This window comes from Bombus pascuorum, unplaced genomic scaffold (genome assembly GCF_905332965.1).
Source record: "Bombus pascuorum unplaced genomic scaffold, iyBomPasc1.1, whole genome shotgun sequence".
In the NCBI taxonomy this organism is placed as follows: Eukaryota; Metazoa; Arthropoda; class Insecta; order Hymenoptera; family Apidae; genus Bombus; species Bombus pascuorum.
This window is the reverse complement of record NW_026869761.1, coordinates 122,643-127,995: the sequence shown is the minus strand read 5'-3', so window position 1 is coordinate 127,995 and position 5,353 is coordinate 122,643. Positions and strand designations below refer to the sequence as shown.

The window sequence follows — 5,353 nt, the reverse complement described above, 5'->3', positions numbered from 1 at the left end:
TTATGCATGCGCGCAGTTTTGTTGAAATATCAATCCTGAAGTGGAAAATAGATAGTGCATACTCTACTTTGAATTCATTTAAAAAAAATAATACAAGTAATGATTTGGATCTAATGAATCTCCACCAAAGTTGATCGACGATTAGACGTACTTTGACTCTATGATTCTTCGCTAATTCTAACATAAACAGGTCAACTGAGAGTCCATGGCACTCTCATCGCGTCCTACAGATACAAGAGATTTAAAAGCTATGTGCAACTTGTATATAGTATATAAAATTATGTAAAATATTTGTATTGGTATGTAAAATAGCTCGTGCGATACAGCCCCATGCAATGCCCCGGACATTACCGTTTGAAACGCCTGAGCTGGTCCATCTGACTCGTTGTGACATTTAGCCAAATCGGACAGGCATAAGTCGGGATAGGATTGGTGACAGCAATTTGTACAACAGAAGACTACATTTCACGCAGAGATGCTTTGAGAGGACCGAACCTTTATTTGCTATAATAGTCTTTTCTGATTTATTTTACATTTGCGTCTTAACGTGCTGTGTAATCTGTAATTTGCAATACAAATATATACCGGGATATTTGACCATTTTCTTATGCGGAACGGATAGGGGCTATTGCCGGTGATAAGAAATCAGCGAGAATGTACGGAACTTTCAGTTACCACAGCAAACCATAATTCGATCGAAAATTTCCTGTAGCTTGGAATTAATTTTGGATGAATACATTCCCGTCGCGTAAATGAGGAGGCCATTGGCAAATACTAACGCGCATAGGTTGAAGTCGCTATTCAGATGGAAGAGGCTCGAAGCACGACTAAAATACAAATTGAACAGGATGGAGGTGTTGAACGTTCCCTGTTGCAGACAGTTATTCACTCCGAAGACGATATTCGAGCTTGACATCCAATGAGACACATTTCGAAGATTGTGGACCAAATCACCTGAACTGCATGTTTAAAGAAACCGTATCGTATCAGCTTTTATAGCAAACCGCTCGATCGAAACATGTCAAAATCCCATTCCAGGACTATGAGTAGAGTTTTGCTACCAGCAGACGCCTGTCACGAATTTTATTATGGCGTGGACCTTACTGTATTTGACCCGGAAGCCAAATTGCTGATCGGGAGGAACGGCAGCCTCTTTGCAATGAAACGGTATGAGTCTCTGTATCACACTCTCAAAGACCTTACTAATGGATACTCTGCAAACAGCAAACTCGTTGATCTGTACCTGGCTGGATTTGGTTTGTTCTTATCCTTCCCCAGCAAGGGAACTACTTTCCCCATCTTCCATATCTTAGAAAAGTATGCTGGTACAAGAGATCATTGAGCATCAAGGAGAAGAAGAATGTGCATCTTTGCGGGAGCTATAGCTATATTGGTACTGCGTTGAAGATATCGAAGCCTGATAACCTATCCCATTCAGCAACTTAAATTGAATCGTTAACGAATCTACCGATGTGAAATAATTCTCTGAGACATCGGAGCCGGAGCGGTTACTAGCCCTGTTTCCTCAGGTGAAGGTACAGACCCTGTTCCAGCGGCTCAACGAAAATCTGCATTTTCAAGATTATGAAATTTGGGAATCTGAGAATATCATCATACACATTTCGGCGCACACTTCCAAAATTTGTCCCCAGTAGTCTTGTGGGATTCACGAAACTTTTCACGCGGTAGAAAGGAGACCGGATAAAGAATGCTTCGCTACATACAAATAACAAGTGCTGTTGGAACGAGTGATAAAAGTTTAACAAGTTTGAAGTGATGAAATAGCACGCAAGCACAATACTAATTAAAGACCTGTACAAAGAACAGTTTATAACTTGAAAGGAAGAAACGACACAAGATCGTGAATAACAGAAGCACGTGTTGCGTAGACGTTTATTCTTGGCATGTCATCGCGTTACTAGTAAGTTCTGGGAAGCCGGCGGTACCGGAGACGTCACAAAGTGGACTTATTTGTCGACTTGGTACCAGTAACGATGTATCTTCTGTTCTGTCACACGAGGAGGTTATTCAACTATGGAAGACGGTGAGAATCGTCCGAAGAAAATTTGAGGGCGCCGATCAAGAGGTATAGCATTCGTCTTACTTGCGGAAACGTGGTTTTGGAATCTTTAATTCTCTGAGTGCAGAGAACTCGGGATCTGTCAGAGGCCTTACTGATAAGCATTTTTATGGCTCTATATCCCTTGCCGTGTTCGATGACCGATGGGATAGAGTAACATAGAGTGCCGAAGCGCTTCTTCAGCCGATCTAAGGTGCGGAAGATTCGGTGTTTGTCCTGTAGCAATTTTAAAGATTATTATTATTTATGGTCTGGAGGACGATCTCTATGTTGTTACTGTTGTCTCAGTGGTCTTATCCCCGTGGACAAAGATATCAAATTCTGACAGTTCGATGCATTGGCATTTTATTTTCAATATTTACAACATTTTTTAATACTCGAATAACATTCTTCCTCGTTTCATAAACATATTGTATCGGTTCTTTTGAACACTCATTTCGATCGTTTTCACTTTTCGGTTCTGGAAGTTGAGGCGATGATGTAAATTTCACGTGCGGTATAGGTACTGATATTTGTGGATTTTGCAGGGATAAATTGTAAAATGGTTTGTGTTTAAATCTTTTCCCATCCTTTTCATATAGTGCCTGCATAAAATATGTACATTTCAGTTATAATATATTCATGTAATAAATTCAGTTTTTATATATATATAGTTTATTTTGGTTTTTACAATTTGTCCTGAAGGACATTTGGTAAAGTGTTATATCTCATCGGTAATAAAAAAAATAAAATAAAAATAAACATAGCGTGTGGGTGGCTACCCCCAGCAGGGTGCCAACTTCGTGTTTTCTAAGTTATATCTTTTATGATAAATTCAGTTTGTTAAAAATAATGTGAGATATTTAATGTACCTGACCACAGCGATAATACAAGCTACCACTGCCGCGGCAAAATGATGTTTTGAATACTTCTTCTTCGTAGATAGGTACATGAACATAAAAATAAGGAAACAACTGTGCCCAAAATAGATCTTCTATTTCTTGGAATGTCTTAGATCCGAAAAATTCGTGAGTCCAACCTGGACCAAAAAGCGCGACAGAAAGTCCTTAGTGTCGTATTTTTGGTAAAGCCTGTAGATTATAACGGTTTAATGAAATATTAAATGACTATATGCTACAATAAAATAAGTAATATTGTAATTACATATGTTGAATTAAATCCACCACCACCAGGACAACATCTTCCCCAAATATCAAGTCCTACATAAATATCATGAATATCTCTGCTGTGATTTTTTGCAAGTGCCAAACCGTTTTCCAATTTTGATTTCGTCCAGTTATAATTCAAGTAAATGCCATCGCAGTTTAAAAAGAAATCTCTGAAACATTGTATTCAGAACATTAAATAAAATTTACAAACAGAAACAATTGTAATTAAGCTCATTTTGCCAATTGAATTTTCCTTCATTGGTTACGCCGTCGTACCATATAATTTCAGAATTTCTAATTGCTTCATGAATATTTTCTGTTAGATATTTTACAAAATAAATTAAATTATTAACTTGCTCACTTTTAATGGTATTTTCAATATTTAATAACCAGACTTATAAAATCGAATTTATAAAATTTTGCAACAAGTATTAGTGCATCTGCAAATCTTCTTACTTCTTCCTGAGATTCAAATATTACATCCCAGGTACCTTCTCTTTTCGTAATTACAGTACCAAGAACTTTTACACCATGATTATGTGCTACATTAATCCACCCAAAAGGTGGCGCAGTTATGAAACGATGACTAAAATACACAAACGTGTCAATAACACTCCAGTGATAAAATAGGTAAGAATCATAAGATTCTGATCGATATATAAATCTGAAAAATCACGGGTATATTATGTATAATATATGAATTGATAAATATATAGCGATTTCTATTACCTGTCTTCTAGGCAGCCACCTTTCATATCATGACAAAGCAACGTTTTAGGATGTACTTCTCTATCCAATTTTTCTAACTGCGTTCTTTCTGCGCTTATTTCTAAACCACTGTACACATAATCAGTTGAATCTCGTAGTTATTCAATTTCCGGTCATGGTTTCAAATTACCCACGTTATCGAATAATTCTTTTAAGTTTTCGAAAGGTTGTGACTATGTAACTTCGGTTGTCATCTCTCTGATTTATACTGTTCTACAGACCACTTTCAAATAGTTTTTAATTCATTAACTCAAACAAAGGTTTCTCTTCTTATTTGCTTCACTGGAAAGTTGTATACATGCATGATAGTGTTCCCATCTAAGGGAACTAGCATATCAAATTACGTCACATGATTTAACATCATTATCTACCAACTGCTAATGAGCAAAAAAATGTTCATTTCTCTATCTGAAACAAAGTATATAAAATAAAATTATGAATTTATAATGCACGTACATCAATGTTTATATGATTGTTTCGACTTTGAAAGTAATATTCTTATTTACGTAAGTATATATTGTTTAATATTTTGCAAAAATTATATCGAAACAAACAATTTGGAATAAACATAACCAAGTAAATACTTTAACTTCTTTTTATATTTAATTAAATATTTTATTTGATTTGAGTAGAATTTAACACCTAACCTTCACGTTTAAAATATTACTCTTTCTCATTCTATCTTTCAATTTTATTTCTTCTGCTTCCGTTTTATGATATTTATGACATTTCTTAGTTCAGATATAATTAACTTTTTCGTAATTTATAAAAAATGACACTCTTTTTAATTATCGTACACTATTAACCCATTACATGTCTTGTTGTAATTTAACTTTTAGCAACTTAAGATACGTGCACGTACAGAGTAATTTTCTTCCTAAGAATAATCATTTAATATTACGATAATACTAGAAACTTAAATTAATTACTGTTGCTAATTAATTTGCAAATAACGTAATGCACAGCCATACACAAGTCATACAAGTTATACTTATGTCCTTTAAGTCACCAGAAATGAATTTTAAATTTTATATTATATATTAATATATATTATAGGGAGAAGCACTATACAAAATGATAATGTTAAAGGCATACATGTAATTTATTAGTATAGATACTTACTATATACAAAGCGTTCTCTTCAAAGATAATATGTCGACTACCAAACGATCGACGGCAACCGAACGCATTTCTGGTACTGATAATAATAGTATAGTCGCAAGATAGTTGTGTATCCATGTCCAATTATAAAATTTGAAAACCGGCGCTTGGTCTAGCGGCATGTCGCATGTCTCATGGGACATACAATGTATCGCCTACGGTCTACGATGTGAATATATTAATAAACTTAACAAAT

At 35.1% G+C, this 5,353-nt stretch overlaps 1 long non-coding RNA gene across 1 annotated transcript; it reads right to left on the bottom strand.

Annotated features, from left to right (window-relative positions):
- Positions 1 to 258: 258 nt before the first annotated feature.
- Positions 259 to 4,400, bottom strand: LOC132915931 (uncharacterized). Its single transcript, XR_009659988.1, has 4 exons — positions 3,590 to 4,400; positions 3,224 to 3,398; positions 2,932 to 3,150; positions 259 to 2,664 (listed from the first exon to the last, which is right to left on the bottom strand). It is a non-coding gene; the product is annotated as an uncharacterized LOC132915931 (long non-coding RNA).
- Between the last annotated feature and the right edge of the window lie 953 nt (positions 4,401 to 5,353).